The 27,401-nt window shown below is 44.4% G+C and overlaps 1 protein-coding gene across 9 annotated transcripts in view; it reads right to left on the bottom strand.

Annotated features, from left to right (window-relative positions):
• The window catches only part of SLC25A21 (solute carrier family 25 member 21), a 396,958-nt gene that overhangs the window by 154,139 nt on the left and 215,418 nt on the right, over window positions 1–27,401 (bottom strand). For 3 of the 9 annotated variants that reach the window (XM_039535490.1, XM_039535491.1, XM_039535493.1), the window contains exon 2: window positions 928–1,017. The exons of 5 other annotated variants lie outside the window; for them this stretch is intronic. The gene's annotated coding sequence lies outside the window, so the exon portion shown is untranslated. Of the gene's footprint in view, window positions 1–927; window positions 1,018–2,427; window positions 2,500–27,401 lie in introns of those variants that run through there. One more of the 9 variants, XM_039535492.1, reaches the window with a different exon arrangement.

Genomic DNA, 27,401 nt, shown 5'->3' with positions numbered 1-27,401 from the left:
GGATACATACCTTTCCCAAACTGGCTGTTAAGATGTTTTATAATTTATATTTAAAATTAGCAAGCTACAGACTCAAACGGCAGTATGTCATTCCATGGTGTGCATTATTCAGTGATTGTTGTACATCTTGGATGATTGAATTCCCTTGGCCTTTATCCTTCTGCTTTGCAGCACACCTGAAGCTGGCACCCATATAATGCACAATCTGGAGTGGTTTACTGCTGTATTAAAGGGTCTGTGAACGTTGTGATTATCTGACTGGCTGTCTCAGTCTTTTGGATGATGTCATACTTACGTATGATACCAATTCCCAGTACCGCTAAGTTAAGACCTCATCAGTGTAGAACTACAACAACAAAATGCTCCTATACCCATTATGTTCATTGAGTAGGGGGAAACCAAAAACTAATAAGTGGGGAATATAGATAACAGAAGTGGCTGGATTGTATACATTTCAAAAATGGAACTCTTTATGCTTTTGGGCCTTCTCTTGGGACAAACTCTGGCTCTGAACTCTGCATACACTCTAAAAGCTGTGGCCAGGAGGGAAGTGTGAGGTACAATTGATGCACATTAATATTTGCTCCTCAAAAAACTGTAGTTGAACCTCCCCAGGCTTTCTGTGCATTGTACTCTGTAGGGGATGCTCTAGTGCAGATCTGAGAGTTCAGGGAGCATCATCCATGTGTTTTAGTGCAGACACCCCGTTTAGTGCAGAAGTCATTACACACCCTCCTCACCGTGTGTTACTCATTTTCCTGGAATAACACAGTCACCAAGGAAACACAACAGAATGGAGATTGCTCATAGAAAATGTGGCAATAAACACACCAGGCACTGTATAGCTGGAACACTATGTATTTATCTTGGCCTTCATAGAGATACAGTTACGATGTAAGAAATGATAATAAATATTTTACTGTGTACCTTACATTTCCGCCTAAGAAATATGTCTGGCTCAAAAATCAATCAATCAATCAATCCTAAGGAAGTGTGAATTGTAGTGATCTTTCTTTCCTAAAAAAGCAAAAAAACAAACAAACAAAAACAACTGTTACATATTTCCTTCTTAAAATCAGCTTACTTGTTGGCTAATGCAAGTTATCTGAGAAGACAAATACTTCCAGCAGCCTCTGACTGACTGTAAAAAGCATTGTTTGGAGAATAATCAATGTCTGAAACACAAGGGTCCCAGCAGTCAATCTTCCATTATGAGTTCTATCCAGACTACATTTTTTTCATGGCTGCTGGCCCACTGCATCTGTGCAGACACATAAAGCTTTAACCTGTTCCCTCTCAGAAGCAGCCATAAAATGCCATTTTCAGCTTTATAGATATGGCTGTCAAAGCCCACTCCATCCATATATTGTGTCTTTCCCAGATGTAATATGTGTTAATTAGGCTAGAAAGAAAAGTGTACAGGGATGCTCTGAGCATGTTGGAAAAGATTTACATGACATTCACCTTCATTTTAAAAAATGACATTTACTTTAACTCTTGCCCATTATTCTGGTTAGCGGTGTGGTTTGGGATTAGCTAATGGGACCCTGGAGCTTCTGGCAAACATTAATTAATCTTTTAGGTAATAAGCCAAATCAATCCTTTCCTTCGAAAAATGTGTAGAAGTGGAAAGTTCTTTTAAAAAATGCTCTGCAATGGCAGTTAGCATTCAAGTAGAATGTTATCCTCAGAGGCCTTGAATACACTGAAATAATGCATCATGCTAGAAAACATGTCTGCTAAGAAGATATTAAACCCAATTTGCCCTTAGCATGGACAAGAATGTGTAAGTCCCAGCAGGTCTAAAACCCAGTCCTAGAGAGCTGCCAGGCAGCAAACTTCTCCATGCTGCCATCCAGCAGCAGCTGTAACCAGCTTGTGCTCCACTACTCATGACCCACTGTGGACACAGCTCCTGGGAAGTCCCAACTGAGGAGGTCTGACAAGCAGCAGCTTCATGGCTCCTGCTCACTGCCCTATATAAACCCAAGGGGCCTTCCAGGAAATATCCAGGTAACTGTGTGGTGTGGATTTCTTGCTGCAATGACCATTTCTTCTCCTGAACTCCTGGTTATGCCTCCTGACCCAGACCCTGAAACCTGACTCAGACTCTGACCCTTGAAATCGATCCTGGCCTGGAATCTGATTGCAAACTCCTTCACAGTGTAGCCACATATCTGGACCGGGACTTCCTCCCAGAATTTTTTAAATGAGTACCACCAAAAATTGAGGGTGTTTATAAACCAGTGCTGCCTACTGTTTCTACTCCACCTCCAGTCCTACCCCACTGACCAAGCAAAAAGTAGGACTCATTATTAGCCTCCTGGTGGCAGATGCATTGGATTGGGCCTCACTACTACTCAAACGTGTGAGCTAGATGCAATTCCTTTAGGCATTTTCTGCCATATTTGATGATTCCCACTGTACCTGCTCGGCAGAGGCAGCCCTGTGCAAACTCCAGCAGGGGCAAGCACCAGCTTCCTCCTATGCTGCCCACTTTTGGTGACTAGCCACTGACACCAAGTGGAACGAAGAGGCACAGCTCTACCAGTTCTGTTGGGGACTACACAAGGAGATTAAGGACGAGTTAGCTCATGTGCAGGCCCTGATGCCTTCATCAACCTTGTCATACACATAGACAATAGGGGTCAGGGAGCAACACGAGGAAAGGAAGCGGTCTGTGTTACTTGGTACCTGTCTCCAAACCAGACTCAGACCATGCAGCTGGATAGTGCCAACTGCCATGTGACCCCTGAGGAAAAAGAGCGCTGCAGTTGCCATGGGCTATGTTTCCACTGGGAAGGATCTGGCCATGGTCTTGCCAACTGCCCACCCTGAGCACTTTGGGAAACTACCACACCCAGGACTAGAAGGGGTTGGCCAGAATGAGCCCTGAGATAATGACCCCCTACTCTTCACTGAGACATACCCAGTTCACGGTGAGCTCTCCCCATACCTCAAAGTTCAGGTCTGTGTCTGTGTTCCAGGGGAACCTTACCAAATCCCACCACAGTGGGCACTGGTGCTTTCCAGGGCAGTGAACAACTTTATAGATGCTGAAAAGGCCCATGCCCTGGGTATTCAGGTTCAACCAAACAATCTCCCTGACCTAGTGAAAATAACAGATGGCTCACTCCTGTCATTGGGGCCAGTGACATAGAAAACAAGGCCAAGGAAAACTACACGTGGTATGCCTGTGGTTCTCAAACTTTTTTACTGGTGACCCCCTTCACATAGCAAGCCTCTGAGTGCAACCCCCCCCCTTATAAATTAAAAACACTTTTTTATATATCTACCATCATTATATATGCTGGAGGCAAAGTGGGGTTTGGGGTGGAGGCTGACAGCTCACGACCCCCCATGTAATAATCTTGCGACCCCCTGAGGGGTCCCAACCCCCAGTTTGAGAACCCCTGTGGTGTGATGACTGCCAGTGCCTAGAAGACCCAGCATTCACTGTTGGGCAAAAAGTGTGGTCTCAGCCCAAGACTTATGCACCAAGAAGCTGTGTTGTAAATGGGACTACCATACCATGGGCCATATTCCATCAGCCAGGTAATCAACCCAGAGACCATGAAGCTTCAGTTACCCACCTCTCTCAAAATACACCTAGTGTTTCACATATTCTTGCTAAAATCCTCCATTGACAACCTCTTCACTCACCAGGGTCAGCCACTACCCCCTGTGGTATGGATCCAAGAACACAATAAGTACAAGGTCCGTGGACTAAAAAATCAGACAGCTCCCTCTGGTACCTTATAGGCTGGAAGGGTATGACCAAGAAGAGTGATCCAGAGAGCCCATCTCCCTAGTCCATGCCCCTGATCTCATGGTAGCCTTCCATGCATCCCATCCAGACAAATCCAGGCTGGTGGGAGGCATGGCTTATGTAAGACCCAGCTGGTCTACAACCTGAGCCTGTTGAGCTGCCAGGCAGCAGACATCTCCATGTTGCTACCCAGTGGCAGCTGTAAGCAGCTTGCTCCACCATTTGTGACCCACTGTGGACACAGACCATGGGAAGTCCTGCCTTAGGAGGTTAGACAGACAGCAGCCTCATGGCCTCTGATTGGCTCCCCACTCTATATAATCCCAAAGTGCATTCCAGAAGCGTCTTGGCTACAGTGCGGATTTCCTGTAGCTGCTACAACCATTCCTGCTCTTGAACTCATGGCTTCAACCTCGGCTTGATTTGGACCTTGCCTCCTCACCCAGACCCTGAAACCTGATTTGGAATCTAACCCTTGGTTTTGACCCTGGCCTGGAATACAAACTCCTTCACTACTCCTAGGCTCAGGTTTGACCCTGCTCTGACCCTTGATTCCCACTGTTCTTGTTAGGATTTTGATAGGATGGTTATGTTTAAAAATATTAGCTAAAAAGACCTTTGGTTAACCACAGCTAGCTAACACAGGTGCTAATACCATTATGGTACATTTTACCAATGTAGACATGACTATAGAAAGTAAAGTAGAGTGAGTAGTTTCTGTATGAAAAGTGATGATGGCCTGGCCTCCTATCTACACTGAGCCCAAGGATTAGTAGGAAATACTGGCCTCAAACCTTCAGCACCTGGGCCATTCACACTGAGTGCCACTTCCTTTCCACAATGTACTAGGTCCTCTCACTCCAATGGCAGGACACCCAACTTTGTGGCTGTGTTGCCATTGGCTCGCTGGTCCTTAACTGTACAGTACACTCCCGCTTCAGTCCCCAAACCAGGGGTTAAAACATAGACTGGAAATCAAGTATAAGGGGGACACAAACTTCTGGGGAATTTTACAGCAGACATTCCAAATGAGTGGATTCATGAAAATGACTGAAAACTGGAAAAGAGTTTCTCTGGGCAGCATGTCATCTAGTGTGGCTGTTCCTCCGTTCTGACATTCCCACAGCAGCAGCTGCAAATTGTTCATGCTTAAGTTCTATAGTCTGGCTTTGCTGGAAGGAGACACTGGATGTGGTTTAATCAGGCCACAACTTTATTCTTAAATGCCTGGGAGTACCCGGCAGATAAAAGTTTACAGTGCAGATGATTCCATAATCAACTCAATATATACTAGGGGGCTTGCGTCAGCCCTCCCATTTATCCAGCCTGGTCCCCAGCCAACCCACTGCTGAGACTTCATCAATCCCCCATGCTGTACCGGTCATAGGAACCCTGAATGGCTCCATTTCTTTAAAGAATACCTCCTTTAAATCCTTTGCTAATCCATTTTATCTGATCACCATATCCCTTCCCTAGGGAGGACCTGCACTGGACATCTGCCACAAGGAGGTGCCAGCAATTAGCTTGGCTGCCTCCCCTCCATAGCTACCTGGGTTCCCAGACATCTCCAATGCAGAGCTATGAGAGAAGTTTTAATGATTTTATGCAATTTCAGGATCTGGAAGGCTTATCACTGATATGGCCCATTTCAGAGAAACATGTGCTGCAGTACGTGGTGTCATTAGTAAGCTGACAACTGGGATCCTCAGCCATCTCCACTCACCTATCGGCCCTTACGTTTGTCAGCAGGCTGAATGGTTACCCACATCCTTGCAGCAGTTTTGTAGTTCAAAGGTTTCTAGGGGAGTAGTCTTAAAGCACCAGCCCTAAAAAGAATACACATCGTCCCATCACTGTTAATACACTCAGGGATCTGGTGTCGACCTTGGAACCCATATGTCATTGAAGGAAGAAGGTGGCCTAGTTCAGGGCAGCGTTTCTGGTACTTTTTTTTTTTTTGAAGCTTATAGGATTAGTGAGCTAGTACCTGGGTCCTGTAGGAACCCTTCTGGAAGGGCTTTGGAACTGAGGGACATACAATGGGAGGGGCGATTATTAACCTTATTAACCTTGAGGAGGTCAAAGATGGTTCAAGGAGGCTGGGATGAATCCATTATTTTACAGGAGGGTGGCGAGTCCAGGATCTACTAGATGGCAGCTGTGAGGGCACAGACCAATGTAGTCCCCCACCTGGGGGGGGGGGGTTAGGTCAGCATCTCCTGCTGACCTGGTCTGCAGCTGCAGCAGAAAGTCACTCTCTGGTTCTCTAGCCCTTAAAGGGGCACACACCTTTTCCTACAAGCAAAGCAGAGGAAGCATAAGATCCATTATTATTAACAGCTGGTAAATTGGTCAATTCTGTTGCAAATAAAGCATGAGTAAAAATTCCTGTTCTGTGTTTGACAGTTGAAGTACTGCAGCGAAATGCAGAAATATAGAACACAACATGGATCTTCCAAAACACCTAAGGCATGATTACAAGGCACCATGCACTAAGCTGGCATTGCACCTTGCACACGTCCATGGAAATCTCACACTTACAAGTAGATCTTCAGAAAGGGAGAATTTGGCTTGTGATACATATAAAATTAGCTGGATGGTGTTATAGGAGTAACCCAGTATTTATACTGCTATGTTTGAGTTATTAAAAATCTGACTAAGGTCTTTACGATGCATGTACATCAGACTTGGTTTGAAAGCAGTAGGAAAATAAATCAAAGAATCTCTTAAATGACGTAATCTTATTGCTGCATTTTACCCTGGAATTCTGTAGCATATTACGTTTCATCGTTTTAATTCCCTCGTTGCCCATCTGCCAGATTTGGGGTTTTTTTTGGTGAGCCTGCTTAAAAACTGAGGGGAATGTTCCTATTGGACTACTATGACGTCCTCCTACACTAGATCTACTGTAGGTAATTTGCATTATTTTAGCTATTTCACAGTAAAAGTAATATATGTAGATTTAATACACCTGTGACAGGTGCAAGCATGCTATCCATAATCATTTGGCATTGATGCAACAATATACTGCTATCACCTATCCACGTGGCTCCTGGAAGCAGCGGCATGTCCCCCCTCCGGCTTCTACATGTAGGGGCAGCCAGGGGGCTCTGCACACTGCCCCAGCCCCAAGCGCCGCCCCCGCAGCTCCCATTGGCCGGGAATCACAGTCAAAGGGAGCTGTAGGGGTGGTGCCTGCGGACAGGGTAGTGTGCAGAGCAGGAGGGGGGACATGCTACTGCTTCTGGGAGCTGCTTGAGGTAACCACTGCCTGAAGCCTGCCCCCCTCCCGCACCCCAACACCCTGCCCCACCCCGATCCCCCTCCTGCCCTCCGAACCCCTCCATCTCAGTCCGGAGCAACCTCCTGCACACTCAACCACTCATCCCCAGCCCCACCCCAGAGCCCGCACCCCAAACCCCTGCCCCAGCCTGGAGCCCTCTCCTGCACTCTGAACTCCCCATTTCTGGCCCCACCCCATAGCCCACACCCCAGCCAGAGCCCTCACCCCTTCCCGTACCCCAACTCCCAACTTTGTGAGCATTCATGGCCAGGGCCAGCTCCAGCATTTTCGCCGCCCCAAGCGGTGTGGGGGAGGGGAGGGAAGCCAAGATCGGCGGCACTTTGGTGGCAGCTCTACTGCTGCCACTTCATTCTTTGGCAGCAATTCGGCAGGTCCTTCTCTCCGAGAGGGACCGAGGGACCCGCTGCCGAATTGCTGCCAAAAACCCAGACATGCTGCCCCTTTCCGTTGGCCGCCCCAAGCACCTGCTTGCTGTGCTGGTACCTGGAGCCGGCCCTGTTCATGGCCCGCCATACAATTTGCATACCCAGATGTGCCCACCTCAGTCTATAGTGTAGTCAAAAGAAGGCAATAGCCATGGCCATATTTGAAATTCCTGCCTCTTCAAACCTTTTCTGAAACCCACCCCTTGATCTTAAGGATCCAGACATTAAGTACATCTACAGGACAGAATACCATGAAGAGAGTGACAAGTAGGTAATTGTACAAAAGATTATGGAGAAAACAACATATCAAAAACTAACAATAGATCAGAACCTCAGCCAGTGTAAATTGGTGTAGCTCCACTAAGGTCAATTGAGCCCCACTAACTAACAGCAGATGAGATGATCTGGCCCCAAGAATCTTTATGTTCAGTTGTACTTAACTATGTCTCAAGAGTGCCTTAACTTTCTACTGACTATTGTTGATATGACATTATATGCTCTTCCATAAGTCTCTGCTTAACATGTCAGTTAAAATTTGTTTGGTCTTATAGTCAATGCCAAATCTGAGATATAAAATGAAAAATATTGGCAATAGTAAAATATCTCAGAACATGCATCACACTCAGCTGACACTTGAACACTGTTTATGTGCAAAAATCACAAGTTTCCTAATGTGATTAACAAATAGTGGTAAAAAGGCACTTATATGTCAAACCATTTTTTTCCTCCAGTAATTAAACAGTATTTACATATATTTTAGAGACTGCCAGTGTTAGCCTTGAAGATCTGACTTACAAAATAAATATATGCATTTTAACATATTTAAGTACTTGAGTGTCTGCACACAAGTGAACTGCAATTTATCATGTAACATTCTCCATACATTTTTCAGCAAGCATTACATACTGCTATGTTACTCACAGATGACATATTCTTTCTATCATGTGTGACTGCGAAGGAAGTTTTTTAAAACATGATTGAAGGGATCAGTGAGGTCAACCCTGGGTTACACTGTATTTGTGCCATGACAGCTTTCACTGTTTCAATGCATACTGAACCAATATCCTTGCAATGAAAATGTGCAAGCCGTATTTTCTTTGCCATTATAGTAAAATGCTTCTCAATAAACGTGTTTTCACAAGAAGTTTGCTCACTCATGTGTCCCAGAGCTGTTGTAATCTTCATTGCTCAGGCTGATCTAAAAGTAGGGACATTATTCTAATTCTTGACATGTTTAAAGTTCTCTAATGAATAAAGCTAACAGCTTATGGCTGCTTGGACTGTCACTCGATTGCCCCGAGGTCTTTAAGGTCTTTAAAACAGGCCTCCTAGTTTGTGTTTAACTACCTTGTCCACAGAGGTCTGAAGAGTAGAGCAGATCAAAGATGTGCTGGGAACATAAAGAGCAGCTGTCCTTCATTTACCGTTAATTAACTACATCTGACCCGATTCTTTATGACCTCCTTGTCACACATTCAACAGCTATAAGCTTATGACCTGTCCCTAAGTACTGTACCATTGCACAAGTTTCAAGGAAATATAAATCTAAAAATATTAAATGTGGGACAGGAAAGAAATCTTTGGTCTCACACCATGGGGTTGCTGTTTGAGGAAATACAAGGCTTGACTCTGGATTTATATGTAACTATCACAGGCTGCTCAGTCGTTTGGGGAGTCAAAATATTCTTTCAAAACTGGACGATTCTGGAATTTAGAGTCTACATTTTATCTAGCTATTTTATTCATGGGCCGTTGTATGTTACCTATCACTGAAGGACATGAGTAAAAATGACACAACAGGGATGCCTAAAGCAGACTTAAGACAAGGGCCATACCTGGAAATACTGGCCGGGATTCTGTGCTGGAGCCTCAGCACAGAAAGTCCTGGGGAAATAGGACCAAAGGTGGCTTTAAGCCACCTTTATGCTCTTCAGATTCTTGATGGCTGTGGTGGCCAGTACAGCCCCAGTGTAAACTAGAGCCTCTAGAAGCTTCTCTACTTTATGATACCCTTCCACATTGGGCTGCGTATGCCCACCACAGCTGAAAATCCCCCTCCAACCCTAACATGCCCCCTCCTGTACCCAACATACTCCTTTTGCTGGGGCTTGTGAGGGGGTCTGCGTAGGGTTGCCTGTGGCTATCATACACATTGCTGATGTTGGGGAAATTCACTCTGGGCACAATAAGGAGTTTTTATGGTCCCTGTACTACTATTCAGTGGCACATAGGGGCCCAAGCAGAAAGGTGGATCCTTCCTAACGTCTCCTTTTCAGTTACCAACAGGAGGGACTGCTTCAGGAAATGGTGATTCACTGTAATGATGCAGACGGACTGAAATAGTTATAGATTTCATAACAAGCTGCATGGACAGAGATGGGCGTTACATAATTCATAAAATTGATACAATTACATAGATGAGAGTAATATGTTTCTATTTACCACTCCTGAAATTATTCTGGCAAATTATTGACAGGGTGATTAGGAAGGCAAATACCCCCTCTGAAGGCAATAAAGGCTAGGGGCCATAACCTCAGCTGGTGTAAAAGGGCATTGTTCTACTGAAGACAATAGAGTTACACCCCTTTACACCAGCTGAAGATCTGGCCCTAAGAATCTTTATGTTCAGGTCTACTTGGCTTTGTTTCAAGATTGCCCTCACTGGTTCTATGGTAAAATCAAAATGCTCTTAAAGATCAAAGGAGTCAGTCCACCACAACACTGGCTTGGTCTGACATCTTACTACTATGAAATGGAATTTACCAATCCAGATAAGGCCAGTGCTGGGTTGGGGAGAGCCATGCTGACAGCTGTGGGGATCCTGGTTCCCTCCACCTGCCCTGGGTGGAGGGGTTGGGGGGCAGGGTCACTAGGTGGGAGGGGGGGACATTTGGTGGGTGGGAGCTTGAGGGCAGGGACACGGGATGGGGCTGCTTGGGCTCCCTGCCCAGGGCAGGAGGAAGGTCTACCACGGCTCCACACAGCTGCTGCCCACCTGGCTCTTATTGTGGCTGGGCTGCGGCTCTGAGCTGCCCCCGCCCCCCACCCAGCCGGAGCTGGGTCAGGAAGAGCTGTGCTGGCAGCTGTGGGAAGCCTGGGTCTCTCCAGCTGCCCTGAGAAGTGGGTTTGAGGGGCAGGGACACTGGGCAGGAGCTGCTCGAGCCCCGTGCCCAGGGCAGGTGGAGGGTCTGCCACGGCTCCCCACAGCTGCCAGTGTGGCTGTCCTTGACCCAGCTCTGGCTGGGGAGGGGGGCAGCTTGGAGCTGCAGCCTGGCCATGGTAAGAGCTGGGGGGCAGCTGTAGGGAGCTGCAGAGGACCCACCATCTGCCCTGGGTGGGGGGCCTGAGCAGCCCTCAGGCAGCTCCACAGGACACCCCCCTCTCTGGCCAGGCCAGTGTGGAGCCGCGGCAGACCCTCCACCTGCCAGTAGTGCGGGTGGGAGGCTGAGAGCAGCCCCTGGCCGTGTCCTCACCGCCGCAGGCTCCCAGCCTGTCCAAGGGCAGGTGGAGGGTCTGCAACTCCGTGTGGGCACCATACAGCTGCCCACGTAGCTCTCCCCGGTGGGGGGGTGAGGGGATGCTTCAGAGCCTCAGTCTGGCCCCCGGTGGAAAGCCCTGCAAATCCACAAATAATTTTTGCAGATAGTGGATCACATGCAGACCAGCAGTTTGCTTTTGGAATATGTAGTGATGATAATAATTCGTTAGTGTGGATGGCCATGCTGTGGTATAACCCCTCCCTATCCCCACCTACCCAGAAACGTTTCCAAACCCTGGGCCTGTTCTAAGGAAGATTATGTAAAATTGTCTGGGGACAGTTCCTGCAGCCCTCATGCAGGCATAATCCCACAGACGCCAATGGAAACTTTACCTACACAAGGTCTGAGGGATCAGGCACTTTGTGAAAGATTAATATCTCTGCTCTTCCACTCACTTTTTTTGTATAGGTGCCCAAATGTTCAGTGGTCTGCCTGGTATCCTTCCTGATGGTGTCTGTGCAGATAATGCCCTATAAATCCAACCAGCACTGCAGCATCAATACATGGGTTTTGTGCATCATCACTAATAAGTGGTTTAGTGCACTGTCTCCCTCCAACATCCTTGTACTGTCATTCTAGAGCTCTCATCGGTTCAGGAAGCTGCTGAGTGAGACATTTTGAGATTACATATTTGGCTACCTGATTTAACATAATTACTGATAATTAGCCACATAGGGCCTGATCTAAAGCCTGTTGAGGTCAATGGAAAGTCTCCTTGAATTCACCCTGTTTTGGTTTAGGCCCCTATTCCCAAAGCATTAACTGAAAAAGATAAAATGAACTAAAAGTTACATTAACAAAAGGAGAGACTTTGAAAGCTGATACTGCAGCTTAACCTGTCCCTAGATGTCTTTCTGTATAAATCAGTTCTTATGTAACCTTTTTGTCAAACACGAGTCCAGTGCCCTTGCCCACAACTGTCAATCCTTCAGTCCTTTCCTAACAAAGTTCCAATTAATTACATCTCTAAACAAGTTAATACAATTTCAAAGGTAATCATGCAAATGTGCATATACTGGTAAGTATCACTGCTAAACTTAAACATGATCCTTTTTATAATGGTTTATTTTAATTCATTGACATTTTACTATATCATAAAAACTACTCAAGAAAGTCTTGGAAAAAATTAACTGGTAACCTATTAAAGGACCATTATAAGTTAATGGGAATAACTTACCCTTTTGCTTAAAAAAATATTTGGCAAGCTCTCTTGATTCAGACTTTATGGTGACTATCTTGTTTTGTTAGTTAAAGAATTCTAAATAGGGTTGCCGACTTTGGTTGGATGAATTCCTGGAGGTTTCATCACATGACATTATCTTTATAATTAAAGATTAATCTTCAATTCCTGGAGACTCCAGAACAATCCTGGAGAGCTGTGCAACCCTAATTCTAAAGAAAGCAAAACTAAAAAGCAACCAATATGTACTGATTTTTGCCTTTCACACTTAGGGCCAAATTCAGCTCATTAGCCTCAGTAGAAGGTGTCTACATGTCTCAGTGGGTATAATTTGCCCTCCAGAAAAGATTAATTGTGTATAAAGCCATAGATGAATTCAGTGATTCTACTTGTATTAGCTCTCAGCATGGCTGGATAAACAATTTTAGCTAAAGGTATTGACTTAATGACAAAGTGAAAAAAAATTCCTTGTACTGTATTGTATGTGAGCATTAGAACTTAAAATATTTCCTACAATATTTAAAACTATGCTAATGTTCGGTCTTTAAATCAGGAAAAGATGGAGGAAGCTGTAAGCCAATATCTTTTCTTAATGCCAATATTCCATTTTTTGTGAAAATACAGAAAACAAATTTGAACAATTGCTTCAAAATGTAGGTTACTAACATTAAACTGGGTTTAAGAACATAGTTTCTAACAATAACAACATTTAGCTAGACAGTATTCCAAAAGTAGACATGCCCATTACTTGTCACTGAGTATTGAGTATTTACAGTAACTAGCAAAGGGGTGTGGCTAATAGCCGACTTCCATTTTTCAAAGAATGCCCACTAATCAATGTGAATGGTAAACCTCCTTCTATACTAAGAGCCAGGAAGCATTACTAATACACAGACTTGATTCTTCAGAAATCAATCCTCCTTTCTAAAAAGATACAACATAGTTGGCCCAAACTGTATTGTTGAAAGCTATAATTATCCATTGGTTATTTCAAGCTGAATATATACTTCCCACTTCAGTTCAAAAGGTTTTTGTCTAAGAAAAGGAATAAACTGTACTACCAGTCACAGTTAAGAGGGAAACTATGTGTAGGTATAGATACACCCAAGAAGCATAAAAATATAGTGGTGTTACAAAACAGCATTCCATACTTTTACCTTTCTTTAAATTGGATCAAACATTACTAATAGGTCAACAGCAACCATCAATATGTTTATTCTTTCAACCACATTTTGAACCATCAACGTAATGTTATAATAAAAAATCTGGAATAGAGAACATGCTCATGCAACTGTGAATAAGTGGTGGGTCCTTTGTCCGGCAGGCCAGAAGCAAAAGAGTTGTTGCCATTATAAGGTAGTTGGTGGCAGAGCGGGAGGAACATGAAGTGGCTGGGCCAGGTGGAGGGGCATTGCCCTTCCAGATGACCATAGGAGGGGGGTAATTATACCATAGGCAGTTCCAGAGAAGACCTCTCTCCCTGGGATTAGGGACCAAAATAGGCAAACAGGAGCAACACAGGCAGGGCCGGATTTCCACCTTATGCATCCCTAGGTACAGCATTTTCAGCACCCCCACCAGCACCTACAGCTGACCTTTGTATTGCACACAGTTTTAGAGAGATAAGGTGCCCCTGGCATGTGCCTGCTGTGCCTAATTGGAAATCCAGCCCTGAACACAGGGTGGCTGCAGCCAACGTGCCAGCAGATATTACAGACAGGCCTGGCCCAGGGTGGCCAAGATCCTAGCTGAAATTTGGGAAGCTGAGGAACAGCCCAATATGGCTATGTCCAAGATTCATGTGGAAATTGGGGAAACTGTGACACAGCCCAGTATTGCTGCAGCTAAGACCCCAGCCAAACCTGGTGAAACTGAGGCATGGATTCCATATTACATGTGGAGCCACCAGGAAGATGAGGCGTATAACAGTATTCTTGCCAGCAAGTTAAAGAAGTATGGACTGGATCAATGGACTATAAGGTGGATAGAAAGCTGGCTAGATTGTCGGGCTCAACAGGTAGTGATCAACGACTCAATGTCTAGTTGGCAGCCGGTATCAAGTGGAGTGCCCCAGGAGTCAGTCCTAGGGCCGGTTTTGTTCAACATCTTTATTAATGATCTGGATGACAGGATTAATTGCACCCTCAGCAAGTTCACAGATTACAGTAAATTGGGGGGAGAGGCAGATATGCTGGAGGGTAGGGATAGGGTCCAGAGTGACCTAGACAAATTGGAGAATTGGGCCAAAAGAAATCTGATGAGGTTCAACAAGGACAAGTGCAGAGTCCTGCACTTAGGAAGCAAGAATCCCATATATGGCTACAGGCTGGGGACGGACTGGCTAAGCAGCAGTTCTGCAGAAAAGGACCTGGGGATTCAGGGGCGGCTCTAGGCCCCAGCATGCCAAGCATGTGCTGGGGGCGGCATGCCGCGGGGGGCGCTCTGCCGGTTGCCGGGAGGGCGGCTCCGGTGGACCTCCCGCAGGCGTGCCTGCGGAGGGTCCGCTGGTCCCGCGGCTTCAGTGGAGCATCCGCAGGCACGCCTGCGGGAGGTCCACTGGAGCCGCAGGACTGGCGACCGGCAGAGTGCCCCCCCCCCCGACGTGCTGCCATGCTTGGGGCAGCGAAATGGGTAGAGCCGCCCCTGTGGGGATTACAGTGAATGAGAAGCTGGTATGAGTCAGCAGTGTGCCCTTGTTGCCAAGAAGGCCAAAGGCATATTGGGCTGTATAAGTAGGAGCATTGCCAGCAGATCGAGGGAAGTGATTATTCCCCTCTATTCAGCACTGGTGAGGCCATACCTGGAGTGTTGCGTCCAGTTTTGGTCCCACCATTACAGAAGGGATGTGGACAAATTGGAGAAAGTCTAGCAGAGGGCAACGAAAATTATTAGGGGGCTGGGGCACATGGACTTACAAGCTGTGGCTGAGGGAACTGGGGTTATTTAGTCTGGAGAAGAGAAGAGTGAGGGGGATTTGATAGCAGCCTTCAACTACCTAAAGGGGGGTTCCAAAGAGGATGGAGCTAGGCTGTTCTCAGTGGTGGCAGATGACAGAACAAGGAGCAATGGTCTCAAGTTGCAGTGGGGGAGGTTTAGGTTGGATATTAGGAAACACTATTTCACTAGGAGGGTGGTGAAGCACTGGAATGGGTTATCTAGGGAGGTGGTGGAATCTCCATCCTTAGAGGTTTTTAAGGTCTGGCTTGACAAAGCCCTGGCTGGGATGATTTAGTTGGTGTTGGTCCTACTTTGAGCAGGGGATTGGACTAGGTGACCTCCGAGGTCTCTTCTCACCCTAATATTCTATGATTCTATGATTGTTTACAGAGGATTGCCATGGATATTGGGGGACACCTCAGTCAAGGGACCATGACTCACCGTACACACTCAGGCCGGGCAGAGACAGAAAGCTGTCCCTGGGGAAGGAACATAGGATTAACCCAAAAGAGGGGAGATGATTTCCTCATATACACACAGCCCAGGGGTAGAGATAAAACTCCAGAAAAGCAGGGTATAGTGAGGGATGAGGGAGCATGAACCCCTTCCCCACCTGACACTGGATAATTAAAGCCAGGGTGTTACAGCTTACTTAAGACCAGCTTTGCATGTGGTGGACCATTTGGATGCATTTTTGTTTGTAGCAAAGGTTGATTACACAGATACAAGCCTAGTGGCTTCATTGCATGTTGGCTGGTAGCTTAGGAATACTGCAGGCAAATGAAATATAGAACATCCCCACCCCCCGCCCACTAGGCTCGCTTGTCTGGAGATAAGTTAGAAGGCAGGTATCTCTCTATTCACTGTTAAGAAGCTGGCAGGATCGTGGGAGTTGGAGAGGAGGGCTGAGGCATGAATGATTACTTTGCATGAATGAAAAGTTTGGCCATCTTCAATATCGCACTGCAAGTGGTGCCCTTGGGGTGCGTGTTTTACACTTGGCAGTGGGCTGCCTCCTCGGTCACAGCCAGACCCAATTTATTGAAGAAAAGTTAAGAAATTGAGGTTTTTATAATTCCTTGTCCAGGCAACAGAGTTTCCTTGAAGGGAGGCTGGGGTGCCACAGTGAGACCTCAAAGTTGAGTGGTGCTCATTGGATCTGGGCAAGGATGGGAGCATAACCTATGGGAGCTCATTCCCAGGGGCAGGGGAAGTGATTCAGGCAGGGGTCCACACTGGTAACATCCAGTTCTTCAAATCACTCAGAGTAAGGAGTGGGTGGATTTTGAGAGCTGGTGCAAGGAACCCACAAGGAGCCTATTTGGGTAGTGAGGCCTCGGGAAGCCTTTAGTGTCCAATTTCATCTGATTGCAAAACAACTATCACCTTGGTCATTCAGGTGTATATTGGGAGTAGGGGGGAATTTATTCCATTTTGCTATCAGAGTTAAAGTGTTTGAGGAGAAAGTATTTAGAAATCAGGTGTTGGAATTTGGGGATCTGTAGGAGATATCTGACTCTCACAGTGACAAAAACCCAACGGGGGGATGGCAATGCTGCAAGAATGGGCTTGTCTACACTGGAAATTTACAGCACTGCAACATTCTGGCTCAGGGGTGTGAAAAAACAAACCCCACCCCGAGCGCAGCAAATTTCAGCGCTGTAAAGCGCCAGTGTAGACAAGCCCCCAGCACTGGTAGCTACGCCCCTTGTGGAGGTGTGGGGCAACTGGTTGGAGGGATGATTTCTATCAGGGTTAAGGAGGGTGTGGTGTTACTGTGGCTTTAAGATAATGAATAGAATCTCCAGGGTGTGGGAGCTGACAGTAGGAGAAGACTGCTGATTTTAGGTTGGACTGATAGATTGACTGGAGGTAAGATGCTCTGTATAGATGTTAGTTACCTATTCAATAAAGGTGGTTGTTAAGTTACTAGCAATGAATTATTATTAATACGAGTGGCTCACTTGAGTATATAAGAAGCCATGGTACCAGGAGTGAAGGAAGTGATAAAAAGAACAAGAAGAAGTTAAAAAAAATGGAGGTAAAATTTACTCAGAAGAGAAAAAACAAATCTGAATTAAATAAGATGGATCAATGAAGAGTGCCCACATTTCTAAAAATGTCGAGAAATGCTGCAGAAAATTGGAAAGATTTAAACAAGAATTTGATTTATTTTTGAGGGCATCGGGATCTACTCATAAGGAAGATGGACAAAAGGTTGCCATCTTTTTTTGAATATTGCAAATACTGAAGCAATTTCATTATAGAATTCATTTGATCTTAATGCTAGTGAATGAGCTGACTATGAGTTTGGTCTTAAAAACAAAAACAAACAACAACACTGCTTACCAAAAAGAAACGAAACGTTGGAAAGATTCCAGTTTCACTCAAGAAATCAAATGAAGGCATAGGCGCAGGAACTACAGATGCGGGGGGTGCTGAGGAACCCCCAGATTTTGTGTGGGGTCCTGGCTGTTGACCCCACACCCTGGGTCCCAGTGGTGCTGGCCCCGCGCCCAGGGCTCTGCTCCCCACCCCGCACCTGGGGTCCCATCTGCCGCCAGCCCCGCACCTGAGGCTCCTCTCCTGGCCCCATGCCCGGGCTCCTGGTTGCACTGGCCCTGCTCCCGGGGCTCTGCTCCCAGCCCCGCATGCGAGGTCCTGGCTGCAGGACCCGCGCCTGGGGCTCTGCTCCTGGCCCCAGCTGTCGTCCCAGCCTCAGCCTCCTTACCCCCATCTGCATCCCCCCACCCTCCTGGAGCCATGGCTCGGTGCTGGCCCCAGCTCTGGGGAGAGGGGGCATGGACAAGCATAATGGGGGTGCAAAGCAAAAAGTTTGGCGACCACTGGCTTTCAGCACCCCCACTGTAAGAAGTGTTCCAGCACCACTGAATGAAGGAAGAGACTTTTGAATATTTTTAAATAGATCTCAAGATAAGAAGTCAGACATGGAACTTCCAGAATCTGACTCAATAGTAAGTAAGGCTACAATTTAGTCATGGGTATTTTTAGTAGAAGTCACGGACAGGTCACAGGCAATAAGCAAAAATTCATGGCCCGTGACCTGTCCATGACTTTTTTCTAAAAATACGCATGACTAAATCTTAAGCGGGGGGGCACTGCTGGGGAGAGGGCCACTGCTCGGGGCCAGCAGCACCAGCTGCCAGGGGCTGCCGACCGACAGTTGCTCCGGCCACCCCCTGGGCCACTGCTGCAGGGATCCGGGGGGCTGCTGCTTGAGGAAGGGGACTGGGGGGGGCTGCTGCTGGGGGGAGGGGAGCCAAGGCCATTGGCATCAGCTGCCGGGAGCCACTCTGGGACCACTGCTGGGGGCCAACGAGCAGCAGCTGCTCAGGCTGTCCCTGGGGTGAGCCACACTGGTGGCTGCAGGAGCGGCCCAAGGGCCAGCTGTCAGGGGCCGTCCGAGCAGCAGCTGGTGCGACCAGCTGTGGGGCCGCTCGAGTGGCTGGCTGCAAAGCTGCTTTAGCAGCGACCAGTGTGGCTATCTCCTGGGCCACCTGAGCAGCTTGCCCCAGAGCCAGCCACTTGGGCGGCCCTGGGGTCAGCCACACTGACTGGTGCAATAGTCACGGAGATTGTGGAAAGTCACGGAATCTGTTACTTCCATGACCTCTGTGCCAGACACAGAGCCCTAATAATAAGAGATCAAATTGTGATGAATATAAAAGATATCAGTGTACAAAAAAAAAGATTGTTTGAAGAGCTAGATCTAAATCTGGAAAAAGCAGTGAGAATTTGCCAAAGGACTGAACTTAATCAAAATGATTGCACATTTTAGAAAGAAAACAAATGGATGTAAATTTATACTTTCTTATTAAGTCTATAACAAGTCTATGGAGGAAAACAGAAGGAAAGTAATAAAGTTAAAATGTTTGAGCAACTGAAAGGATGTTCTAGACGTGGAAGGAGGCATCAACCTAGACAATGTCCAGCATATGGGCATACCTGTCATATCTGTAAGCAGGGGCGGCTCTACGTTTTTGGCCGCCCCAAGCAGTCATGCGCGGGAGGCGCCCCGGAGCCGCGGGAGCAGCGGACCTCCCGCGGGCATGACTGCAGAGGGACCGCTGGTCCCGCGTGGCTCGGCTGGACCTCCCGCGGCTGCGGATGGTTCGCGGGTCCGGCGGCTCCGCTTGAGCTGCCGCAGTCATACCTGCGGGAGGTCCAGCCGAGCCGCGGGACGAGCGCCCCGTCCGCAGTCATGCCTGCGGCAGGTCCAGTCGTCCCGGGACTCCGGTGGACCTCCCGCAGGCATGACTGCGGCAGGTCCGCCGGCCCAGCCTCCCGCCCCCCCCCCCCGGCGGCAGGGGACGCCCCCTAGATTTTGCCGCCCTAGGCACCAGCTTGTTTTGCTGGTGCCTAGAGCCGCCCCTGTCTGTAAGAAACAGAATCATTTTGCAAAAGTTTGTAAACAGATATATCTGAAAAAATGTAGACATATACATTTAGTTCAAAATTCAAACATCTCAGAGCAGATATTGAATAAGGAATAGAGATTACATTAAAGATGGAGAAAATTTGTTTCTGGGTATTTTGAAACAGAGTCACATTATGGACTACCAGGAAGATTGCGTTACAAAATAAATGTTCCATTAGCAGATGGTATATGTAATACATACAGGTTCACAAGCTAATGTAATTTCAGAAGAAACTATAAAATGTTTAAAAGTAAAACCTATAGCAAGAGAACAACTACATTATAATTTACAATCTTACAGTGGTGAAAAAATTCCTGTTATGGGTATTTGTAAATTATAGGTCCTGGTTAAAGATAATTTAGAAAACATAAGATTTGTAGTAGTTAAAGGACAAAGTATTTTTTATTTGAGGTTTACCTGTGTTTAGCACTAAATCTAATGGGTAGAATTCAGAGTATTCAGTATACTGAACATCCATTTACAGAATTATTCACTGGAATTGGTAAATTGGATACAAGGTATAAAATAGACTTAAATGAAACAAAGAAACCAGTTATATATGTAGCTAGTAAAAATACCCTTAGCTTTAAGAAAGAGGATATAAAAGAATTTGGAAAGGTTAGTTAATTTAGATATAATTAAAAGAGTGGAAGAGCCAACTGAGAGGTTGAATTCATTAGTAATAGTAGAAAAGAAAGCTGGATCCTTATGTTTACGTTTTGATCCAAAAGATTTAAATAAGTATGTTAAAAGGGAACATTTTAAAATACTTCTGAGGGAAGAAATATTTGGACAAACGTCTGGAGCAAAATATATTTCTTCTTTAGATGCTTCAAATGGATTTTGGCATATAATGTTGGAGCAAGAAAGTCAATTGTTATGTACATTTAACACACCTTTTGGATGTTGCCATTTTAAAAGATTACCTTTTGCATTATGTTCAGCTTCAGAGGTATTTCACAGAGCAATACAAAATTTGTTTTGAAAATATAGATGGCACACAATAGCACATAGATGGGGCAATAATATGGGGAAGAACTTTAGAAGAACATGATATAAGATTAACTAAAGCATTACCTAGATCAAAAGAAAACGGATTGAAATTTAACAAAAATACGTGTACATTTAGAATGCAAGAATTAATGTTTCTAGGAAAAAAACTGACCATTGAGGGCTTACAGATTGATCCACAATGAATATGAGCCACTGGTAATATTGTTTATCCAAAAGATAAGGAGTCATTACAGAAATTACAAATCAGCAACTGATTTATGATTGTGAAGTCACCAGAAAATTATTTTCAGAATATGCTCAGCCCCAGTTTGATTGAGGAAAGCAATCATAAAGGAGGATAGTAAATGCAGGACATGTCATGTAGGTAATGGGAATTTATTGTACATTCTCTAAGTTTCCCTAAAAGTAAATCAATTCTGGGATAGATTTAACAGAATTAATATGTTCTTGGTTTGGCACATCCCAAAGGGCTCAGGAATTTTCATATTAGTACAACTCAATACAGTAACAATACACAAGAAAAAAAATACCCTTAAGAAAAACATTTTGTCCAAGGCCAAGATTAACATTACAGAAAGTTTATAGAGTTTAGTGCATTGGAAACCCCAAAGATAGACTTATTTATCTTCTTTTGTATGAGCACAAACTGTTCTTATGACTGAAAAATTCCAATGAATAGACTATTAAAAATTCAATAACATAGAATATTGCCAAAAATAAAGAAAACTAGGCAAGTCTTGAAAAGATTTTTTTCCCATTTTTGTAACTGATAAATGTAAAGTATGGCTACAACACAGTATGTGGTATGGTTAAGAAACAGTGTTTATCAAACAAGTGAAGAACAACACTTGCTCTCAAGATTATGCAAAAATTGAAAGGATGTTAACTCAGGGCTGAATCATAATGGCCCTTTTGGGTCACACACATAACTGCTAAGTTTTGTGCAGCTTCATGTGTGAGATTTTGTGCAAATTATATGCAAATAAGGCACATTAAATAATTGGCATATTTGCAAATAATTTGTGAATCACCATAAACATCAATTTAAAGTCAATACACCCTGCTCCAAGAGGTGGGTGGGATAGGGCATAGAGCTGTACAAAAATTGGCAGCTGTGGCAGATGAGTGGATGTCTGAAGAGTGGGTTGGTGCTGGGTGAGAGCTGTTTGGGGCAGCAGTGAGAAAGCAGCCTGGGAAGCTAAGGGTTGCCAGGGGAGTTTGGTGAGTGGCAGGAGAAAATGAGGATAGGTAAAAGAAGCTGTGTTTGTGGGGCGGTTTGGGTGGACTATAAGGTAGCTGGGGGCTGTTGGAGGCACTTCATGTATGAGGGTGTCCAGGGAAGTAGCTAAAGGAAACAGGTTTCTGGGACATCTAGAGGGTAGCTATGTGGCTGGGAGGCAGCTGGGTTTGCAGCAGCATTTGAATCATGCCAGAACACTCCAGAATGGTGTTCTGGAACATTTTCTGGGAACTGGATCAGCATTCCAGTATTTCTGACCAGGCTACCCACTCTGGAAGGAAAGATGGCGACTCAGCAGGTCACCAAGCCACTATTTCTCCTTCAGTAGCGTACTCAGAAGTGGAAGAGGCGAGGGCACCATCTCCTCACACTGCCTTCATTTCAGTTCCAACCTGCCTTAAAAACACCAAGTACTTTGGGTCCGATTCTGATCTCAGTTATACTGCTGTAAATCCAGAGTAACTCTCCTGACTCCAATGGAATTACTTTGGATTTATACCAGTACAACACTGATCAAAATCTGACCCTTTAACTCTTAAATTCACAGTAGATATTGGGGGTGTTTGTCCATATTTGTGTGTGCGTGCTATGCTTTTGAGAAGCACTGAGTTCTGTTCCACTCACTTAAGTAAAATAACAAATTAAATTAACAGACTCATTTAAAGACATATCTTACTAAAAATTAGTGAACATAAAATATGTTTATATTCAATATACTGATTTATTGAGACAACACGAAATCACATAACATGTGGTTCTGCTAATGCATTTTTAGAATTTATGAAAATTAAAGAGGGGTGAAAACCTGGACCATTTTTTTCAGCTCCCTATCCTCAGATCACCACCACCACCACCAAAAACAACAACTTTGGGAGTTTGGCTACAAAATGGGATCTAGTTCTGAATAATTTTCATGGCATAGTATGTCAAATCATTGTCCAGTCAAGTTCTGCAAACCCAAAACCATCCACGGTTTTGTCCCATCTGTATTTTGAATGGAACAAACTATTTAGAAATAAACATAGTAAAAACCAAGAGAGATGAAATAACGTTCTCAAACCCTTCCACTCATCCATTGAAACATAAGGTGGCCCTTGGATTTGAACCACTCCTGGTTTTGGATCTGCTTTGCAAAACAAAAACGGCTGGCGAGGTTTTGAAAAAACTAAGCTAAAACCAAAACCACGTCTGGTTTACCCTCTCTAGTGAAAACAGATTTCTGTTACAATCTAAAGATATAAAACATTGGTAAGCTTTTGCAGTACAAATGCAATAGCTGATTTCCAGATGGATACTGCAAGATTTGATCCTGAGCACAAACAGCCTCTTTCTGCTCTTTAACAGTGAACATTACATAAGAGAGAGATTTGGGGGAACATTCTTTCCACAGTCCAATTGCCATAACACCAGACTACAATGGTATTGTCTTCGTTCCATTTGACCTTTAATATTAAAGACTGGATTTTTATTTGGGGGGGGGGGGGGAAGAGTTCCTGCAAAAACAAAGTGACAACAAATCAGATATAATTGCCCCAAAATGTACTTGCACACCAGAAGAAAATCCATTTTTTATAAAGAGTCAACACTAGTGTGTTCAAAATGTGATGTCTTGCAGCAAACATTTTACTCTATCAAAAAGTAGAAAGGCTCAAGCTATAACAGTTTGGATTGTGACCCAGAGTTTGAATGTCCTGAAGTTTGGAGATGTTCAGACATAGGGTTTTGGTTTCACCACCATCATTAATTACTATCATGCCCTATGATGGAAAGATTTATTAGGATCAAAATTAGGTAAATACAGCATTGTTTATAGGTATGGGTATTTTAGGGGAGATTTGGGGTCAGATTTTGTATGCAACTCCCATTGATTTCACAGCTTGTTGCATATAAATAGCATAGGACCTGGAGGCTATTACAGAGGGATTGCTTTTGCAGAACAAAGGACCTGAACTTAGGATCATAGAAATGTAAGGCTGGAAAGGATCTCAAGATGCCATCTAATCAATTCTCCCCACACTGAAGCAGGATTAAGTATACCTAGGCCATCCCTGACAGATGTTTGTCTAACCTGTTCTTAAAAACCTTCAATGACAGGAATTCTACAACCTCCTTTGCATTGCTTGCACACCTAAAACTCCCATTGAAGCCAGTAGGAGTTTCATTGTTGCAGAGTGCAAGATCAGATCCCAAATTACTGACCTGTGAAAGAAAAAAAAGTTGGACTGCAACTGTGAATGAAGACAAAAGCGTGTAAACATTTAGAATGCAGAAGCCCAGTCCAGCAAATAGATCTGCATGCACAGTTCCTTATTCCCATCCAATGTCCCACTGATGTTAATGACACTCACTGTGGGCATAAGATACATACATATGATCCACTTGCAGGATTAGGCTCAAATTAATAGTTTGGGGGCAGCAGAAGGTATTATGGGACAAATTAACTGCTGGTGTAAATGGGCACAGCTGCATTGCTTTCAGAGGTATTTCTGCTCATTTATACCAGCAGAGAATTTGGCCCTATGGCTTAAGGTTACAAAAACACTGTTTCCAACTACTGCGCCATTGTAGATTGAATACAAAATGGTAAAATATTTTCCTGATGATGACTTGCATACACAATACCGTCAAATAGGCAACAGTCTTCTCACTGCATGTGTTTTTTACTTAAGTCTGTGTTGTGGCAACAGGTGATGACAGCACTACTATTTTGTGTTATTTTAGCAGTCACTGGTCTTCCTAGTATTTTTCACCACTCCCATTTGCTGGCAGTATATCACGGCCGAGTTTCAACAGAAATCTACTATGAGCTATGTGTTAACTGGGAAATGTCAACATGCAAAGCCATGTCTAGAATTAACCTGTCTTTAACATTAGTAGGCTCCCACACCCTCGCTCATTTCTGAAACTTCCACCAGCGTCACAGCAGCATGAGGGGGAGGGGTGAGACATTGTTTTACATAACACAAATGTACAGCAGTAATCCTTCATTAACATTACAGCAGAGATGGGGCTTAACAATGCCGACCTTGCCAAGGAGCAAACTTCTTCAAGGAAAGCAATATCACCACCCAAGGAAATAACATGCCACTGAAAAAAATGAGGGGATTTAATACTCTGCACTGTAGTGATGGATGTGGTAGCTTCTTCTGACTCTCACTGAAGGGGCACCAAATGTTCCTGCTGTGCCATGATGAAAGCAATGTCACCTTCCTCATCTAAGACCTTCTTCCCTTGTGTTTTATATAAAGAGATCAAATCCAGACCACAATGAGGCCATATAGTGAGGGTCCTCCTGGCACCTCCACTTAATTTTGTGATACAGGTTACCAGCCACCATGGGAATGATCAATAATGCCTTACAAGGCCACATCCCCTATAGCCAGGCCATGTAATTTGATCAGCACCTCAGAAGTATTTTGCCGATCCAAATTCAAAACGTCATTTCCCATTTCTAAAAAGTGGCTACCCTGAGATACATCCCCATCTCACAGCTAATGATACTTCAGCACAGAACCTTGCTACATTTTACATGTCTTTGGGCCAGATTGTGCCTGCTTCTTACACGAATGTGCGGAGAGTAAAAGACAAGGTGTGAGGCACTCATAAGCATCCTCCCTTCTCTCCATATGGCTGGCATAAAAGCCAGGCACAATTACAGACATGGGTGTGCAGAGATTGTTCCCTCCTTACTCCCCCAAAGTAGGAACCAGGGGGAGCCATGGCCCTACTCCTCTGTCTTCATGGGCCTATGGAGCAGGACCATCACCGTGGCTGCAAAAAGTAGCCGCAGATGTATTCTCCATGCAGATGGGAATTCAACATTGCACCATTAAATGCAAGATTGTGCCTAAGTGGGATCATTGAGCCCTCTATTTATTTTCTTACTTCTTTGCATGACCTTCATGTTAACCTACCGCTATATTTTTCACAGAGCCAGATATACTGCCCATTTAAAAGTTTGCGGAGCTTCTACAGCATTTTCTGTGTAATTTGAGAATACAAGAAAATAGGGAAACTCAGCAAGAGGACTAGAATGAGAATTTGAGGGGACTGAGAGCTGATCAAAAATCAGCAAGTATCACTTGATGTGCATTCAGAGGTTATAAAATATCCAGAGCTTTGGCTGAGGGAAGCTTTATCAGTTGCAGGATTTTAGGCACAGACCACTTGAAAATGTGAGACCTGTAAAGGGAACCAAAGAAATGCTTTTAAAAAACAGGTGCTATGTTTTGTCCTGATTTGGACTCATGGACTCAGAAACTAGAGATGGGCCAAACATGTGTATGTTAATGAGGCCAGTATTAACATCATCTAAATTTGAGAGTTTATTAAACCTGCACAAAACCTGATGTATTCCAATGTAAAAGAAATATGAATATGAGGATAATAATTATTTATAGTTTCCAATCAGTTTTAGATCTATGGATACCATAGGGTCACTTCTCTATGAATATAAGTTAAAAATAATGTAAGACGTGAACAGGTCCATGATATTCCTACTTTACAAATCCAAAAGCATGATGAATTAATTAAAGTTCAGTCCCTAAACAATATCAAATGCATATTTGTGCAACCAACCTACCAGGGATCTGGATTTAACACATTTCATATACCTATTACAGACGTTTATAGCTGATCTAACATTTCTTGTAAAGTTCTCTTTTATAGTTAGTTATGACCAACAGCTTATGAGTTTATCCAAGTCATCATATAATGGTTTGACATTAAAAAACTTGTGTAAGCAGCTTCAGACTCTGACTCCCAGGCTTCTGAATGAATTATTTTTCATTTAACTGCTGGTTGCTATTTGATTGCATTCTTTAAAATTGGACATAAATTAGTCTTTCAGATTTTCACATTTAGATTTGGATAAACAGAAATTACCAGGTATTAATCCTTTAAAATCAGTAATTTTACTATAGATCGATGACTAATCAATACTGAAGTCAAAGTGCCATATGTCAGAAGCCATGGGCCCTGATTCAGTAAGGTCCTTCAAGAACATGCAAAATTCTAAGCAAGAGAATTGTTATATGGAAGGCAATGGGAATACTCATATGCTTAAAGTTATACATGTGCCTATGTACAGGCACAAGGCCCAATCAGGTCTTTAAGGAGCACCTTCTAATATTCTTTATTTTGTATGTGATCTTGATTCTACAAATTAGCAATCTGCTCCCTAACAAAGTTATTAGAATTGACCAAATCACGTGAAGAGAGGCATAATTTTTGGGTACAATAAAACACTGTATGTTTAGACCTTCTGGCATTTTGAGCACCAATTCTATTCTCAAAACTGATTTTCTAGAAATCATTTAAGGAGCTTGTGCCTGGTCCACCATATGAAGCACAGGTCTTCAACTCATCTTAGGCGAAACCCGGTCATAAAGTTAGGGTTGGCTCTGGTGGATATTTTTCAGTGTAGACAGACTTTTGGTTCCCTGTTCCACTGAAACATCTATTCCTTCTTCCTCTCTTACTTGCATGCTTCGTATCACATGTTCAATGCGCTCATAGCCTCCTTTCTGTGCCTTCATCAGCTATACGGTCTCCC

The sequence above is a fragment of the Mauremys reevesii genome, linkage group 4, assembly GCF_016161935.1.
Source record: "Mauremys reevesii isolate NIE-2019 linkage group 4, ASM1616193v1, whole genome shotgun sequence".
Classification (NCBI taxonomy): domain Eukaryota; kingdom Metazoa; phylum Chordata; order Testudines; family Geoemydidae; genus Mauremys; species Mauremys reevesii.
This window is presented reverse-complemented; position numbering and strand designations above follow the sequence as displayed.